We start from the raw sequence: 19,827 nt of genomic DNA on the forward strand, positions 1-19,827 counted from the left end.
CTTCAGCTTTCAGTTCCTTTTGTGTATGTCTGGCCTTGTAAATGTAGTGAATAAATACTATAATTATAACCCTTTTTGACAGCTCTGTAATTTAATTGTAATTCACTCTGAGCATCTTTTAAAGACAATGATGTGTATTGAAGATGCAGCTGTTCCGATCTCATCTGCTAAACTGACAGGAATCGTTGGAATCATTGTCCCAGCAATTGTGGAAACTTCCAATCTATTCAAGGCCAAATATAGGAATATACTGTGTGTGTGACTGTGTGTGTGTGTGTGAGTGAGACCACTTTCTGTACTCTAGTTTGGCAAAAGTAGCTGTGTGATATTTACAGAGAAGTGTCATTTAAAATTTGCCTTTACATAAATATGTGAATTACATATTATAAAGTGGAAAAACCCTTGGATTTATTTTGTGCAATAAGCTGAGCAGTACACCTCTGTTAACATTCCTCTGCCAACCTGAAGTTGATTCCCGCCAGCATTGGCAGGTGGTCATTGGAAACCTTGTTGTTGTTAATCGCTCACTCACGTCCAACTGTTTGTGACCCCATGAACTGCAGCACACCAGGCTTCCCTGTCCTTCACTGTTTCCCAGAGTTTGCTCAGACTCTCATCCATTGAGTCGATGATGCCATTCAACCATCTCAGCCTCTGTTGTCCCCTTCTCCTCCTGCCCTCAATCATTCCCAGCTCAAGGTCTTTTCCAATGAGTTGGCTCTTCACATCAGGTGGCCAAAGTATTGGAGCTTCAGATGCAGCGTCAGTCCTTCCAATGAATGTTCAGGGTTGATTTCCTTTAGGATTGACTGGTTTGATCTCCTTGCAGTCCAAGGGACTCTCAAGAATCTTCTCCAGCACCACAGTTTGAAAGCATCAATTTGTCGGCACTCGGCCTTGGTCATAAAATGTTGTATTATTTCCTAGGGCTGCCATAACAAATTATCATAGACTGCCTGGCTTAAATAGCAGTAATTGATTGTTCTGTTCTCTGTGTCCTGGAGGCTGGAAGTCCAGAATCAGTGTGTTGGCAGAGTGCTGTCAGAAAGGATACGTTTATTCCTCTCTCGAAGCTTCTGGTACTTTAGGTGTTCCTTGGCTTGTACATGATGTTCTCTCTGTGTCTTCACACCATCTTTCCTCTATGTGCATCTCTGTCCAAACCTTCCCTGTTTATAAGGACACCAGTCATAGAATGAGGGCCCACCCCACAGACCTCACTTTAACTTGATTACTTCTGTAAACACCTTCTCTCTAAATAAGGTCACATTCTAAGGCACTAGGGGTTAGGATTCAACATATGTTTTCTGAAAGGGACAGCATTCAGCTCATAAGAGGTGTCTACTTGAATATTCAAAAATTTTCTTCTGACAATAGCTACAAATAATTTGTGCCCTGAAGACTTTTGGATGATTGCAGGAAGCCTCTCAAAATATTACTTATTTTATATTGATTTTATTCCTTTTATTTATTTTGGGCTATGTGTGTGTGCTGAGTCACTGCAGTCTTGTCTGACTCTTTGTGACCCTATGGACTATAGCCCTACAGGCTCCTCTGTCCATGGAATTTTCCTGGCATGGATACTGGAGTGGGTTGCCATGCCTTCCTCCAGGGGATCATCCCAATCCAGGGATCGAACTCGCATCTGCTGTGTCTCCAGCATTGCAGGCGGATTCTTAACCACTGAACCACTGGGGAGGCCCCTTGGGCTATACTACAGGGCATTTAAAGCTACCATCTTCCATTGGAAAAGACACTGATGCTGGGAAAGGCAGGAGGAGAAGGGTACGACAGAGGATGAGATGGTTGGATGGCATCACCGACTCTATGGAGATGTGTTTGAGCAAGCTCTGGGAGATGGTGAAGATCAGGGAAACCTGGCATGCTGCAGTCCATGGGGTCGCAAAGAGCTGGACAGGACTAAGCGACTGAACAACAGCAACCGTTTGGCCAAGTAGTTGCAGTGGAGCCTGACTGCCTTTTGACTTTCATTGCCCTGAATATAATTTATGAATATAAGATGTTGTGAAAGAATTGATAATATCAGATTGTCTCAGCACCTTCTAACCGGTAGGGGAATTGAAGATGAGTTCCTCCAATTAAAACCAAATAACATGGGTCTTTTCCCAACCCTAGTTCTCCTCTTGCCCACCACTTCTACTTCCTGTTACAGAGGTATTTGAATATAATTCAGGAAGATGTTTCTAGTATCAGGAGACTCCTTCATTTGAAGATTCTGGTGGGCTTGATCACAGTTTGTTATGAAACAGAAATTTGAATATAATATCTAAGATTAAGGAAATGAAATGGAACAGATGAAGATAGCTTGATGCGATAGAAATAATGGTCAGCTGGGTATTAGGAGATCAGATTATGGTCAAGATTCTGCAGTTAGCTAATGTGACCTTGGAGGAGCAAATTCACCTGTTTACTGTCTCTACACTGTGGGCATTGGGTCATTAAGTGACCTTCCAGCTCAAGTCCTGTGATTTCAGGATCACTGCTGCATAAGTAAATGCAGGTAGATAGTAATGATTTCGGTCAGTGCCCAAACGTGGTGCTTGGCAAGATCTTAAAAGGTGTTGTTAGAGATTCCACATAATTTGTGAAACAGATAAATGATTATCAGGTGCACTGAGGCTTACACTGCAAGGAGGTAAAATAAGGAAATGAATTGGGGAAATTTGGTTGTAAGAAATATGAGAAAGGAGATCAAAGGATTCTATCTGAGTGAAAGCTTTCAGAAGCCCTCCCTTGGCTGTGGTTGGCAGGCACCTGTCAGAAGGGCCTCCTCAACTCTAGCAGCCACACCTGTGTCTTTATTACCACTCAGGTGTATTTCTGAAGCCAAATATTTACTTTCTCTGAATCTCAAATATCCTGAACATGCTAGAGAAAGTTCTCAGATTGCAGGCTTTCTTTGGTTTCTAGGAGATTAGCTCAGGAGTCTCATTAGGACAACTTGTGATTTCCAGCCTCTGCTCTTGTGACCAATTTTTGGGCCTCATCCAAACGAGCTCTTTGGACTTCACTCTGCTCCCTAAGAAATGAGGCAGTGGGGTTTTAGTTTTTGTGCCTAAGGGAAACTTGCCTTTCTTTGAAGGAGTGCATAGTCTGCCGGAGCCTGTTGGAAGAGGGACCCAAGCCTCACTTCAGTTCTCGGTGTGCTGTATGAATAATACAGGATGTTGATTTCAGAACCATCTGCAATGAGGATAGGCTGATAAATTCATTTTGGTGGCCTAGTCATTTTTTTTGCAAACATGGCTTTTGATTTTTTAAAAAAATTTTCTTCTTTGAGCTTACGACCCTTGAAGGAGTTGGATTGCCTGTAAGGCATGATTATTCATTTATTAAATACCGACTAGAAGAAACAATAATTATGGCATGCTGTGACACATGCTGTATTAGAGGTTTGAACAAAGGACTCTGTGAGCCTAGTGAGAGGGGGAAATTAGTGGAAAGGGAACTCCTGCTTGGAGAAAGGGAGGGCAGGCTTCTTAAAGGATGTAGCATTTTAGCTGGGTCTCAAAGGGTGAATAGAAAGTAAATAATATCCAGAAGGAAAGGCAGATGGGTAACCATGACCAAGAAAAATGTGCTTGATGTGTTCAGAATCTAGCTGGTAATCCAGTGTGCTTGGGTTGAGGGTCTGTAGTGAGGAAGGATGGGGCAGACCTCTGGAAAGGGAGTAGGTTAAAGCTAGATTATGAAAGATGTCAATGTTATGCCATGCTGGGAGCTGAGCTTGCTCCTGTAGGGTAAGAGAGATACTGAAAGTTTTTAAACATGATCAGATCTGCATTTTAGAAGATCATTCTGACAGCCACATGTGGTATGGACTGGAACGCCCAAAATCAGTTAAGGTAATGAATTTGGAAACTATTGCAATACCCCATTGAGAAAAGCAAGGCACAGTCCCTTGGTTCAGGTGTTTATTTTTTTCTTGTCTGCTGTCAACCGCTACAAGGGCTTCTACTCAGGAGTTAAGAGCTGAGGCTTTTTCTTTTTTTTAAGTTCATTGGGTTTTTAATTTCTTTTAATTTTAAAACAGGTAATGAATTTACATATGTCGAAAACACCAAAGTTTAAAAACTATAAAGTGAATTATTCTTCCCATCCCATTTCTCATTTTCTCCCACCCCAAGGTATCACTGTTTTTAGTTTTATGTGACTCTAGAGATTTTTTAATGTATATACAAGAAGATTCTATTCTATACTCTTTTATACCTTGTAATGAATATGGTTGCCAGGCACACGATTCTTGCTGTTTTCACTGGAGTTTTGCCCCATGGGTATCCTGGAGAGTCTCCCACAGTCTGGTTTTGCTGATTGCATCCCTGCAGTGGAGTTTATATGTCCCTCTGTCCTCTGTGTTTTTTTATAAATTAGTAGTTTGATCAAAGTGCTATCAGATTTAGATTAGATTTTTTTTTCCCAAGACTGTTTCATAGGTGGTGTGTTCTTCTAACAGAGGCAGACAATACCAGGTTGTCTCTTTTTTTGTTGCTTTTACTGTTTCATTTTTTAATATTTTCATCTTTGCCCCACTTGGAGTTTTTTTTTTTAGTGAATAGTGTGAGTATGGTTCCAGCTTTATCCTTTTCCATTTGGCTATCCAGTAATTCCAACAACATTTATAGAATAAGCTGTCTTTCTCCTCTGATTTAAGATGCCACGTGTATTATACATTGAATTCCCAAATGTATTTGGGTCTATTTTATGAGTTTCTATTCTGTTCTATTGATCTATGTATTCATGCAATCTTTTCGTTTTTTAAAGTTTTTTTTTCCCCTATGTGGACCATGTTAAAAGACTTTATTTAATTTGTCAGAATACTGCTTCTGTTTTATGTTTCAGTTTTTTGGCCATGAAGCATGTGGGATCTTAGCTCCCCAACCAAAGGGCAAACCTATACCCTTTGCATTGGAAGGTGAAGTCTTAACTACTGGGCCTCCAAAGAAGTCTCCATGCAGTTGTTTCATACTGTCTTAATTATTCTTCTTGTTGTTCAGTCGCTAAGTTGTATCTTCATGGACTGTAGCATGCCAAACTCCTCTGTCCTCCACTGTCTCCTAGAGTTTGCTCAAATTCATATTCACTGAGTCACTGATGCTATCTAACCATCTCATCCTCTGTCACCCCCTTCTCCTTTTGCCTTCAATCTTTCCCAGCATCAGGGTCTTTTCCAGTGAGTCAGCTCTTGGCATCAGGTGGCCAAAGTATTGGAGTTTCAGCTTCAGCATCAGTCCTTCCAATGAATATTCAGGGTTGATTTCCTTCAGGATTGACTGGTTTGATCTCCTTGCAGTTGGAGAGACTCTCAAGAATCTTCTCCAGCACCACAGTATGAAAGCATTAATTCTTTGGTGCTCAGCCTTCTCTACAGGCCAGCTCTCACATCTATACATGACCTACTGGAAAAACCATAACTTTGACTGTATGGACCCCTGTCGGGGTCCCAGTGATGTTTCTGCTTTACAATACACTGTCTAGGTTTGTCATAGCTTTCCTTCCAAGGAGCAAGCGTCTTTTAATTTCATGGCTGCCGTCACCATCCGCAGTGATTTGGGAGCCCAAAAAAATAAAATCTGTCATTGCTTCTACTTTTTCCTCTTCTATTTGCCATGAAGTGATGGGACCGGATGCCATGATCTTATAGTTTCTTGAGTGTTGAGTTTCAAGCCAGCTTTTTCACTCCCCTGTTTTACCCTCATCAAGAGGCTCTTTAGTGTTAGTGTTAGTTCCTCTACACTTTCTGCTGTTAGAGTGGTGTCGTCTTCGTATTTGAGGTTGTTGATATTTCTCTGGCAGTCTTGATTCCTGCCTGTGAGTAATCCCAGCCTGGCATTTCGCATGCTGTACTCTGCATACTTAATTATTGAAGGTCTATAAAGCATCTTATTGTCTGGTAGAGCTAGTTTCCCCGTGTTAGTCTTCTTTCTCAGAGCATTGCTCGTTATTCTTTCTTACTGGGATTGCCTTTGACTTGTAGGTTAAGTTTAGGAGAATGATGTCTTCATGATGTCAGGTTTTCTTGCCCATGAGCATGGTATGCCTTTCTGTTTGATCACTTGTCTGGCCCTTGGAAATGTCTTGACATTTTCCTTTTTCAATCCCTTCACATCCTTATTAAATTTATTTTGTTGTTTTGACTGTCATTATAATTGAGGACTTTTCATCCATTCTATCTGCTCTGTGTTCTCATTGATCCTGACTCCATCAGACTTAGAAATTCTCTTCTGTTTTAGTAGTTTTCGGTTGCTTTTCTTGGGTTTTTCATCATATCGTCTGCAAATAATGTGATTTACCTTATTCTACTCCACTCTTTTATTTATCCAACTCCTTTCTATTGTGTTGGCTAAACCTTTCACTTATTTAGCTGCTAGTGCTGCTTTACTGCAAATTTGCTTTGGATTAAATCCCACTTTTCCAGCACTACCTGGCAGCACATGACAGAGCTGCCTCCTTTGCCTGGAGCTGCTTGCCAGGTATGATCAACTGGTATCAGATCTAGGGAGAGTTGGGTGTCAGAGGATACACGCACTAGGCTGAGTCTCTCCGTCTAAACAGTAGGCTCTTCACACCCTTATCTTTTTTTTTTAAGGGAAATAGGTAAATAGCTCTTCATTTGTGATCTTCTCTCAACAGTGTAATTTTTTGAATAGACCTCTTGATTGAATCTTCCCCTTCTATGCTAGATTGTCCTTTCTTTTGCCTCTATTTCTCTCTGCCTGTGTGTGCGTGCTAAGTTGCTTCTGTTTGTGTCTGACTCTTTGCAACCCTATCAGCTGTAGCCCGCCAGGCTCCTCTGTCCATGGGGATTCTCCAGATAAGAATACTGGAGTGGGTTGCCATGCCCTTCTCCAGGGGATCTTCCTGACCCAGGGATCGAATCCATGTCTCTTACGTCTCCTGCATTGCAGGCAGATTTTTTACCACTAGCGCAATATGGGAAGCCCCTTCCCTCTGCTTCCCTGGACCCTTTTCCTTACCTCTCTTTTGTTTCTCTCTTCTATTTTTCTCTTTCCCCAGTTCTCCATTATTCTCTGTATTATATTTCATTTTGAGTCTTGGGGTAGTTAAATTCTTCTTATAAAAAAAAATCTTATAGCTAGACTTAACATGCTTTATTGGGTACCAATATTTAGGACATTTATCTTTGTCATTGTGAAGCTGAGGCAGGATGACAGGTTAGAGCAGCAGGAGCCTCGTGTTGGAGACTCCCTAATGTCTCTTGGATCTTTAGGAAGTGATTCAAGATTGTTTTAAATGATTCTTTGAGATATTACTGTGTAGTACAGAGGAACCTCAATTTTTTAAGATAAAATCTATTCTTGGAAATGCATCTTAAAGCTCTTGTTGTGGGTTAAAATCCTGACCATGAGAAGCAAGTGTTCTGACTGCTCATGAAGTTTCTCAGTATCCAGTTAGCCATGGACATACAAGGAGCGTCAGGTCAGCCTTGCTGCTGGGTCTACTTTCACCGTGTGCTTAGTTTCAGTGTTGGGTCCCTACCTTGGAGCCCTCCTGGCACTCTGGTTCCCCTAAGACTGACATGCTGCCGTATCCTCTAACCCCAGTCACTGCAGTGACGGTGTCCTCCTACAACATTAGGCACTTTATTGAAACAAAACCAAGATAATCAACTTCTGTTGTTGAGTGCCCATCCTGTGCCAGACCCTGGTACATGTCCATGAATCAAAGCATATGGTACCTCCCTTGGTTGCCAAAGTGCTGTGCTATGTGTGGATTACCAGTGGAGGAACAGCTCAAACACAATTTTAAGAATCCACAGTAAGACATCATTGAACCTGTACCCTGATGCTTCTTTGTTAATACAAATGCCACCTCCTGGTCATTATTATAAACTTCAGTTCTAAAAGAATGGTATGCTATTTTCTAAATAAAAAGAAGCTTGCCCTTTCATAAACTCAGCTAGGGAAAGGCACGTGCCAGAATTCAGGAGCTCCTTTTCCCTCCATTGCTTCCTTGGATATCTCCGCTGTGCGCTTTCTGTCCAGCTGTGTTATTCCCTCTCTCCAGTCCTCAGGTCCTTTATTGATGGAGAAACAAGTGACAGGATAAAACTTGGAGCCAATGTAGTAATAAAAATTAATATAGCAATGAAAAGATTTCTTGGACAACAAAGAAAGGCATGCCCTCATGTTTGCCCCTGCGCTTCGGGGCTTCCTGCTTATTATTTCTTGGTGTCTTTTATCTTCCTTTTAAAGCTGAAAATAGTCCACTTCCCCTCCCATCTGTTCACCACATTAATTGCTCTGGGCTGGTAGGAGTTTCTTCAATATAGGTCTTCTTCCTGCTGTTGATTTTAAGTCTATTACATAACCCCAGCTGATTTATTGTTTAACTTCTTAATCTTCCTCTTATTGGTATTGGGACATGTCCTTGGTGCCACTGAGCAGTTAGGTTTGGAGACTGAAATGGTCCCTAGTTTCTTTATAAAAAGCATGTGTAAACTTTTTGTATATATTTCACTTTGGGTGGTGATCTGGCCTTTTCCAGTTGAATAGCAAGTGTATATCAATTGTTTGATTAGAAAAGATATTCTGAGTACTGCCGTCTGTCTATGCTGGCCTGGATGGGAGACATGGAGATGTAAGATATTGCTTCTATAATTAGAGAGTGTAGAGTCTACTTGAAATGCAATCTTAAGTTGCTCAGTTGTGTCTGATTCTTTGTGGCCTCGTGGACTATGGTGGTGGTGGTGATTTAGTCGCAAAGTCGTGTCTGACTCTTTCGACCCTGTGGACTGTAGCCTGCCAGGCTCCTCTGCCCATGGGATTCTCCAGGCAAGAATACTGGAGTGGGTTGCCATTTCCTTCTCCAGGGGATCTTCCTGACCCAGGGATTGAACCCGGGTCTCCTGCATTGCAGGCAGATTCTTTACCAACTGAGCTATGAGGGAAGCCCATGGACTGACTATACAGTCCATGGAATTCTCCAGGCCAGAATACTGGAGTGGGTAGCCTTTCCCTTCTCCAGGGGATCTTCCCAACCCAAGGGTCAAAATCAGGTCTTCATGTTGCAGGCGAATTCTTTACCAACTGAGCCACCTGGGAAGCCCAAGAATACTGGAGTGGGTAGCCTATCCCTTCTCCAGTGGATCTTCCCGACCTAGAAATTGAACTAGGGTTTCTTACATTGGAGGTAGATTCTTTATCAGCTGAGCTACCAGGGAAGTCCATGATGGGTTGCAAAAGATTAGACTCCCAAGTCAAATTATCTGCAGCTATCTTGTTTTATCGCCTTATTTTGGTTATTTTTTTCTTTAGAAAATGAATGGATTGAATTGAAGATGCTTAGGACTATCTACCTTAGAGAGCCAAGCAAGTGGGCCCTGGTTCCCAAGGCTTCTACCAAATGCTCCAAGTCCCTCACTTTTATGTATTAGCTTTCCATATAAAATTAAAAAAAAAAAAAAAGGCTTGCAGAGCTAAAAGTATTTGAAAACACCTCTTCTAATTGTGATTTTTTTTGTGTGAGTCCAAGACTTTGCAACAAAATATAAGGACATTTAAGAAGCATATGCTAAGTGTGTGACATAGAATTCTCTATTAGTCATTCAGCTTTCACTAGGTTCCTTGCAGATTGGAGAATATTGTAGCTTCTGAACACCATACTGTCTTCAGTTAGGTATGCTGTGGACTCAGATCAAAACTTATGTGAAATTTTATATGGCTGGTAGTCCTAGAAAATATAAAAAAGTAGAAAAAAATTGTTAATAGATCTTCCACTTAATAAAGACAATTATTCTTATGTTGCTGACTTATTTTACTTCCAAGTTGTTTTCCTGTATACCATGATATTTTAACATAGTTCTGAATGTATAATATATATATATATATATATACACAAGCACATGGTTTTATATTCTGTGTGTGCACACACAGTTTTATATTCTGGCTTTTTATTTAATCTTATAGCAGAAATATTTTCCTGAGGGCTATGAGGCAAAAGCCAGAAGAAAATATGTAGCACAATGCCTGGCTAACAGGATGTGCTCAACAAATAGCAACTAATCAAATTACTTGTTAATTCCAAGCAAATCTGAAAGTTCTATTTCTGCCTATTCTGTGATATTAAAAGTTCCTGTTGCCTATTTCTAAAACTGAATGTACACACACTGGAGTATCCACCAACTCCAGTCCTAAGTGAATACTGAATAGAAATGCATACATATATTAACTAGAAGATATGTTTTAAAATGTCTAGGAGCAATGCTAATAATAGCCCTAACCTAAAAATTACCCAACAGTCTGTCAACATATGTTGAGATAAATCTGTGGATTCACACAGGGAATACAAAACAGCAGTGATAATGTGCAATCCACAACTAGACACAAAGCCAGACACAGAAGAATTCGTGCTACATGATTTCATTTAAAAGTTCAGGAAAAACCAATCTACTCTGTTAGAATCCCGTTTAGGGAGCATGGAGAAGACTTCTGGATGCTGGCACTGTTTGATTTCTTCTTCTGGGGGCTGAGTACATGATTGTATCAGTTTGCAAAGGCTTATCATGCTGTATGCTTAAGATATGAGTGCTTTCTGTGTGTTTATTATACTTAAATATAATTTAATTTTGAAAGAACCTGTTGTTTGCTAAATTACAGATGATCCAATATAATAATAAAGCACTATTAAGTACTTTAAGGATTTCATAATATATTCATTAAAAGGTAGAATGGAATCTCTTTTGCATCCATTTATCAAGGTACCCCTTGGACATATTCTGATGTCATTCTATAGTTCCCTGTTATATAGCACATACCAGACTATATTTTAATTGTCTGTTTTTCTCTTCTCCACAGTAGACCTTAACTTTTCTGGGGTCAGGAACATTGTCTAGTTTGATCACTCTTATATCATCAGCACGCAGTAGGACTTAAGAACTTGCTGAGTGGATAGAATGAATAGGCCACACGAGGAAGCTCTGTGAATAGGGGCACTGTCCTGGGTTCCTGGTGGTCATTCTGGTGTCTTTATTTATGATGTTCTGCAAAGTTTATGTCCTTATCCTGAGTTTGCACACATTTTGTACAGGAGAAAACTGTAGTTAAAGGAATGTGCTCTAAATCCCTTAAAAATAGTGCTGCAGAAGCATAGTTGGAATCATATCAGACCAACACTCTATTCTGTCTTTTGATAATCTTTTATGTTTTGACTCAGATCACCCACTAATTACATATAACTAAGTTATATAACCTTCCTTTACATTGGTAATATATAATTAAAATGGTCCCTATATCAGTTAGGGGCTTCCCTGGTGGCTCAGTGGTAAAGAATCCTCTTGCAATGATGGAGACACAGGAGACGTGGATTTGATCCTTGGGTTGGGAAAAACCCCTGGAGGAGGAAACGGCAGTCCACTCCAGTATTCTTGCCTGGAAAACCCCATGAACAGAGAAGCCTGGCAGGCTATGGTCCATGGGGTCACTAAGAGTCAGACATAAGTAAAGTGACTGAGCACTATATCAGTTAATTTTAAATCTACATAAAAATATATATATGAAAGAAAAGTATGTTCTATATACACATGGGAAAAACAATTAGTGAAAATAATATTGCATGCTGGGATTATAAGGCAAATAGCAGCAACTAATAAGCGGCCCTGTCAAGCCTCTACATAAGCTACACAAAGACAACATCAACATATATACCCACATGGTATGGTAAGGTGATAAAATGCCAAATTATTTAATACAAATAAAAATGTATATTAGAGTGTTAATTGTGTGCTATACAAATTTGGTGTAAAAAGAGCTAGAAGAAGGAGTGAAAATGGCCAATAAGCAAATAAACAATAAAAAAGTCAAATTCATTGATTATTGTTGTTTTTCAGTTACTAAGTGGTGTCCGACTCTTTGTGACCCCATGGACTGCAGCATGCCAGGCTTCCCTGTCCATCACCAACTCCCAGAACTTGCTCAACTCATGTCTGTTGAGTCAGCGATGCCATCCAACCATCTCATCCTCTGTTGTCCCCTTCTCCTTTTGCCCTCAAACTTTACCAGCATCAGGCTCTTTTCTAATGAGTTGGCTCTTCACATCAGGTGGTCAAAGTATTAGACCTTCAGCACTAGTCTTTCCAATGAATATTCAGGGTTGATTTCCTTTAGGATTTACTGGTTTGATCTTGCTGTTCAGTCTTGAAGAGTCCTCTTGAAGAGTCTTCTGTTCTCTGGCGCTCAGCCTTCGTTATGGTCCAAGTCTCATATTCATACATGACTACTGGAAAAACTATAGCTTTGACTAGACAGACCTTTGTCAGCAAAGTGATGTCTCTGCTTTTTAATACACTGTATAGACTTGTCATAGCTTTTCTTTCAAGTAGCGTCTTTTAATTTCATGGCTGCTAGTCAGCATCAGCAGTGATTTTGGAGCCCAAGAAAATAAAGTCTGTCACGCTTTCCATTGTTCCCCCATCTATTTGCCATGAAGTGATGGGACCGGATGCTATGATCTTAGTTTTTTGAATGTTGAGTTTTAAGCCAGCTTTTTCACTCTCCTCTTTCAACTTCATCAAGAGGCTCTTTAGTTCCTCTTCACTTTCTGCCATAAGGGTGGTGTCATCTGCATATCTGAGGTAATTGACATTTCTCCTGGCAATCTTGATTTCAGCTTGAGCTTCATCCAACCCAGCATTTCGCATGATGTACTCTGCATGTAAGTTAAATAAGCAAGGTGACAATATACAGCCTTGGTGTACTCTTTTCCTAGCTTTGAACCAGTCTGTTGTTCCATGTCCAGTTCTCGCTGTTGCTTCTTGTCCTGCATACAGGACAATAGAAAAATAACTGCATATTGAAAAGAAGACTGAACATTTTCATCAACAGATCAGTAGTAGTTATGTATGGATAAATTATGGTGCAAAAAAATAAATATAAACCCACTTAACAGTTGGCATCTTTTTGGAGTAAAATTTGCCAATGTATAAAAGTTGTTAAAATCTGGCTGTTCTTTGACCCAGCAATTTAGTTTTTCAGACTTTACATTCAGGCAGCTATACAGTTAATCCTCCAGTGATTAATTCACTAAAGAACATTTATTGAATATACACTTTGCGTCATAAAAGAACACTACAGGTGAGTAATGCTGTTTTGGCATTTTGATACGTTTGATAATTTTTGATAATGTTTATGGCAGTTTTGGTAAGTTTATAAATATGGACAAAAATGAAAACAACCCATCTCCAACAGCAGAGACATAACCCCTTCCTCCATTCCCATTCCTGTTCCCCTACGCCCACCCTAGGTAACCACTAATCTACTTTCTGTCATATTGTGTTAGTTTACATTTTTCAGAGTTTTATATAATGGAATCATACAGTATGTTTGTTCTCTGTCTGACTTTTAAACTCAGCATAATTAATTTGAATAACTCAGATTCACCTGTGTATAACATGTATAAACGGTTCGTTCCTTTTCATTGCCTAGTAGTACTGCATTGTATGTCTGGGTCACCATTTGTCTATCCATTCATCTACTGATGGACATTTAAGTTGTTTCCCATTTGGGGCTTCGATGAATGAGTATTCTAGTATAATAGAATACTCTTCTGTATATTTTCATTCTCTTTGGTATTTTTCATTTCTCTTGGGGAAATTCCCAGGAGTGAAGTGGCTGATCATATGATAGATGTATGGTTAACTTTTAAAGAAACTACTGCTGCTGCTGCTAAGTTGCTTCAGTCATGTCCGACTCTGTGTGACCCCATAGACAGAAGCCCACCAGGCTCCCCTGTCCCTGGAATTCTCCAGGCAAGAACACTGGAGTGGGTTGCCATTTCCTTCTCCAATGCATGAAAGTGAAAAGTGAAAGTGAAATTGCTCACTCGTGTCCGACTCTTCGTGACCCCATGGACTGCAGCCTACCAGGCTCCTCCATCCATGGGATTTTCCAGGCAAGAGTACTGGAGTGGGGTGCCATTGCCTTCTCCGTTACAGAAACTGCCGAAGTATTTTTCTGAAGTTGCATTCTCACTAGCAGTATGTGAATTACATTTCCTCCACATCCTTGTCAGTAATCCATGCGTTCAGTCCTTTTGATTTTAGCAAATGTTAATAGTGGGTAGTGGCTTAAAATGGGTTTTCCCCCATGACTCAGTGATAAAGAACCCATCTATCAGTTCAGGAGATGCAGGTTCGATCCCTGAGTCAGGAAGATCCCCTGGTTCATGGCAACCCACTCCAGTATTCTTGCCTAGGAAATCCCATGAACAGAGGAGCCTGGCAGACTGCAGTCCATGGGGCTGCAAAAGAGTCTGACACAACTCAAAGTCTAAACAAGAATAATAATATTTTACTACAATAGAAGGGAGTAGATGTATAGTCAGTGTTTATTGAATGACTAAATGGTTAAAAAGTCAGCAGGATTTGATTGGGTAAACAAAAGGGCCAAGGTGACTCCAGGATTTCAAGTATTGGTGGTACCACTGACAGAAGTTGGGAAATGGTAGGTTGATTTGGTTTTACTTGACTTCATTGTATATGACATGACAAGTGGAAAAGTTTTGGTAGACAATTAGAACTTAGGAGGATGATTACAACTGAAAATACAGACTCAGAAATAACCATAGTAGTACAGTGAAAGCCAAGGGAGCTCTCTAATTTCCCCCAAGCATTAATAGGGAATTAAGCACATGCTGCCCTCTGCCCCACCTTCCTATCTTATTCAGAGGATAACATCCTATTTTGTTTTAGATCATGTTTTCAACAATTCATTGACATTTGTAGACTTATAATAAAACTGAATTTTAAGGTGTCTTCAAACTGTGGATTTTAAAAGAATTAAAATGCCTCACACTATTTTCACTATAAAACACAAGATTATGTCCTTGAAGAAATACAATGGGAGTAGGGGAAGAATTATAAAATCTCATGAACTCATATCTGGCCAGATGCCATAAAGCAATAAATCTTAGGGTATTTGTCAAGTCAAGGCTTTCATCAAAAGCAGATAAGACATCTAAAGCTGGAGCAACCTGGATTTGCATAAACCACTGAAAGATTCTGTTTAGGAAAAATTGTAGAACTTAGAAACTTGCATTTTATGAAATGCCTATGGAAAGATTATTTTGAAGGTTATTTTTATTTCCTTGGAGGAACAAGAAATATATTAGCATGCTTTGTAGTGCTATAAGCACATTAAATACCAGCTCACATCCCATCAGTAAAGCTTAGTTCATTGAGGAATGGAATTGCTCTTTTTTGAACAAAAGTATCAGACAAACCACTTGTCTGGAGCCCAGGATCACAGAAGTATAGGCTCCCTGAACGGTGGCAGCAAAGTATTAACTGAAGGTCAGACTTCAGTGCCCCGTGCAGAAAGGACAGTCCTGTCTAGATGAGTCTTTTCAGTGGCTCTGGCACTTGCTAATGCTAATCATTAACAGTGTCTTTAGCTCTTAAAACAAAGGTCTAAGTAACTATAAAGGAAAAGATTGAGAGATTTGACCATATAAAATCTGACCATGTTATAACATCTGTGCTACAAAACATGCCATGAAAACAGTTTAAAAACAGACAGAAAAAATATTTGCAACATACGACAAGAAGTTTATAACCTAGATATGTAAAAAATGGGACTGTTTTCTACCCATGAGAGAGAGAGGAGAGGGAGGGAAGGGAGGGTTAGTTGCTGGTAAGGGTGCATGTAAATATCCTTTAATATCTTTGTATGAATAAAAAATTTTTAAAAGAGCCAGGCATGAGCTACTGATGAATATGATTAATCTAGTTTTTTACACCCAAGGTCCATTTATTTGCACATAAGGTCCTATAAAAAACTAGTAAGAAAAATGGACCTTAGGCACAAAGAATTTGATTAATTATAACTTTTGATTCATGACTCACTATCTTGTCACCAACTGCAGCTTCATATCATCACCTTTTTGTTGCTGCTTAGTAACTGATCATATGAATATAGGGAAATATATTTAATCATTTGCGTATTGCCGAACATTTTAGATTGTTTCAAAATATTGCATTTTATGAATAATGCTAGAGTCATTTTTGCATAGTTTCTAAGTATTTTCTTAACATAAATTCTTAGAATTGAAATTGCTAGGTTAAAAGATATCTATATGTATACACCTATACATAGATAGATAGACTGATATGTAAATACATATGTATAAATTATATAGCTATCTTTAAATGCAGTAATATATATTATAGTATAATGTATTAGCATATATATAATAGTGTTCTAGTTATCTAGTACTATATAACTACTCCAGAACTCTATCTATATATTATATATGTATGAATACATATATCTTTTAACCTAGTAATATATATGATGTTTTAATTATTTAGTGCTATATAACAAACTACCCAAAACTTAGTACTTCAAACGTCATTAATTTTTCTCATGAATCTGCAGTCTGGACAGGGTTCAGTTAGGGTGGCTTATTTCTGTTTCATTTGACATTAGCCGGGAGGCTGGACTCTTCTGAAGGCTTTTACTCAGCTCTGTGGTGCTGGGTGGGGAAGAGTTTCATACCTGGTGTGGGAACAGCTGGGACTGCCCAGCATTTTTCTCTATCTGTGTGTTATCTCTTTAGCCTGTCACGTCAGGGTAGCTAGGCTCCTCACATGGCAGCTTAGGGCTCCAAAGACTTGTGTGCCACTAGAGCACTGGTAGAAGCAATGTGGTCTTTTTTAACTTGGCCTTGGAATCCATGCGGCATCACTTCCACTATAGAGGCCCATGCAGGTTGGGGAGGACACGTAGACTCCCACCTCTCAACGGAGCAGCATCAGGACCACATTGTGGGAAGAGCATAATGGGATAAGGGGCTATGTTGTTGTGGCCATCTTTGGAAAATATAATCTGCCACCCTGATGCTGGTAAAGATTGAAGGCAGGAGGAGAAGGGGATGACAGAGGACGAGATGGTTGGATGGCATCACCAACTCGATGGACATGAGTTTGCTCAACGTCTGGGAGATGGTGAACGACAGGAAGGCCTGGCGTGCTGCAGTCCATGGGGTTGCAAAGAGTTGGACATGACTGAGCAACTGGAAAACATGTTTTTAAGACATTTTGTACATAGTACCCGATAGCCACTTCACATATTGTACAGTGATAAAAATTATTTTTTTGAAAAAGGAAATGCTACACAAGAGTCTTATTATTTTTCCCTTTGGCCAATCTGATCAGCAAAGATGGTACTTCATTTTTTTAAATTAACTTTTTTGGTTATTCTTGGCCATTTTTATTTATCTTGTGAGCTGCCTGTTCTCATGTTTTCCAGAAGTAATAAGATAGTCATGATATCTTCTTTATAAGTCTGATTTTTAATTAGAATTTCAGAGGGCAGTTTCTTCAAACCCACTCCTTTTACTGATAGGGAAACTGAGTCACAAAGAGCCCCAAGTTCAGAGTTCCATGAACTCGTGCAAAGCTTATGTCAGGTAATCCAGCACTTCAAACTGATACTAAACACTGGTTGAATGTGGCTGTGGTTGAAAATAATTCATCATATGGAACCGTGGTGGGTTGAAAATAATGTCTTGGTAGAAATTTTGTGAAAAGGAACCCTTCTCTATGAAGATTCTTCCTATAGATAATATATATAATATAGCTCTTAAGATGGAGAAGGCAATGGCACCCCACTCCAGTACTCTTGCCTGGAAAATCCCATGGATGGAGGAGCCTGGTAGGCTGCAGACCATGGGGTTGCTAAGAGTCAGACATGACTGAGTGACTTCACTTTCACTTTTCACTTTCATGCATTGGAGAAGGAAATGGCAACCCACTCCAGTGTTCTTGCCTGGAGAATCCCTGGTGGGCTGCCGTCTGTGGGGTCACACAGAGTCGGACACGACTGAAGTGACTTAGCAGCAGTAGCAGCAGCAGCTCTTAAGAAAGATTTCAGTACTACTCCAGAGGACATCCCCAACAAAAGAGTGGGTGCTTAACAAACACCTTTTTGCTTTCAACTTACTTAACAGGGCTTCCCTGGTGGCTCAGTCTGTAAAGAATCCACCTGCATTGCAGGAGACCTGGTTCGATCCCTAGCTTGGGAAGATCCCCTGGAGGAGGTCATGGCAACCCACTCCAGTATTCTTGTCTGGAGAATCCCCATGGACAAAGGAGCCTGGCGGGATACAGTCCATGGGGTCATAAAGAGCTGGACACGACTGAGTGACTAAGCACACGCACTTAACAATGAGTCAAGCAGTATGTTGGGTCCTGGCTACACAGTGGTTCGTAAAACAGATTCTCTGCCCTCAGGAGCTTTTCCTCTGCAGGTAACAGTGGACATGAAACAAATAATCATGAAACAAATATAAAATTGTAAGTTGCCATGAATGTTGTGAAGGAAAAGTGCAGGGTGCGTGAAACACCAAGCAGGGGGTCTGTTGAAGTGCTATTGAGGCAGTGGACAGTTCAGCTGAAACTGAAAGAGGAGTAGGAGATGCTGAGGCAAGAGTTAGGGAAGAGTGTTCACTGAGGAGGCAAAGACCCAATGAAAGGAGGGGGCTGAAAGGATTTATCAGTGTGTCCCGAGGGGAGTGAGCAAAAATGCATCTAGAGAGGCCAGCAAGGCCATAGCTGGTGAGCCAGCAGTACAGATTCTGGCCCTTATCTGACCTACTTTGTTAAAAGATCCCCTGGCTACTATGGAAGTATGAAAGGGCTGGAGTCGGTGAGCATGTAAATGGATTGCAGTCATTCAAGCAAAAATGAGAGTGACTTAGACAAGGGTGCTGATGGTGGATAGGCAAAATGTGACAAGTGTTTTAGGTAGGGGTAACTGGAATTCTGCTTCACACTTCAGTGCTGCCTTTGATTCATTCTGTGTCCTGGGATCCTGGAGGGCTCAGCCTTTATTGACCATGGCCTCTTCTGAATCCATCTCTAACATGTCAGAGTGACTTCGCTGGGCCCCGTGGTGCCAGAGCTGTCCAGAGGGAACCGTGGGTTTCTGATTTGATGCTCCAGCAGGCAAGGGAAGAAAAGACACCTTTTGACATGCCTTCTGACTCCGCTTTTGGCTTCCCCTCACCTCCTGAAGCAGAGGAGAAATGGCACGATGAAGGCCTTGGGTTTCTCAGAAGAAGAGAACTGAATGGGGTTGGAGCAGCTGGAGCAGCTTAGAGGAAGCAGGGAACAGCATCCAGATCCCCTGTTTTTCAGATTTTTTGTTCTCCACTGTTTCATCAAAACTTTCTGTTTTCTCTCTGGCAATCTTCTGAGAAAGAAATTCTTAATAAGAAAAGTTGCCTTCTGTGAGGGAAAAAAAAGAAAAAGTAGCATCTTTGGACTTGAATTCTTATTAAATTGATTCAGATCCATAAACAGGGACCGAGAACCTGCAGTGTCCCAGGCAGGCACTGTGGTGAACTGACGTCATCTTATTTATCCCTTCACTGTGGCCTTGGGAGAAGGATGGCGCTGTGCTCAATTTACAGATATGGAAATGGACCTTTATGTAAAACATCAACATCAAAGAACCGTCAAAAATCTCCCATTTCTCCAAATTTAGCTGAAACGAGTAATGGCCTACATGCCATCTAGATGCATTTAAGCAAAACTAAACCTGCAGCAAATTCAGGTCATCTTTGCACCTGGAAAAAAAAAGTGTCTAAATCTAGAAATAGGATGGTTATTGTCAGCTTAAATCGACTGTTGTGAAAACAAAATCAGCCACCATCAGAGTCGATTAGTCCTCAGCTTTGTTATGAACCCCAGCCAGACTCCCTGCACTAGTCTCCTCTGTGTTTGAATACTGACCATAATAAAGTTTTGTCTTATAATTACCACTGAACTTACAGACTTCTGGAAGATGAACA

The 19,827-nt window shown here is 40.4% G+C and overlaps 1 protein-coding gene across 3 annotated transcripts in view; it reads left to right on the forward strand.

Annotated features, from left to right (window-relative positions):
* CRACD (capping protein inhibiting regulator of actin dynamics) overlaps nt 1-19,827 on the forward strand; it is a 282,379-nt gene that overhangs the window by 183,128 nt on the left and 79,424 nt on the right. The window lies entirely within an intron of this gene.

This window comes from Bos indicus, chromosome 6 (assembly GCF_029378745.1).
Source record: "Bos indicus isolate NIAB-ARS_2022 breed Sahiwal x Tharparkar chromosome 6, NIAB-ARS_B.indTharparkar_mat_pri_1.0, whole genome shotgun sequence".
In the NCBI taxonomy this organism is placed as follows: domain Eukaryota; kingdom Metazoa; phylum Chordata; class Mammalia; order Artiodactyla; family Bovidae; genus Bos; species Bos indicus.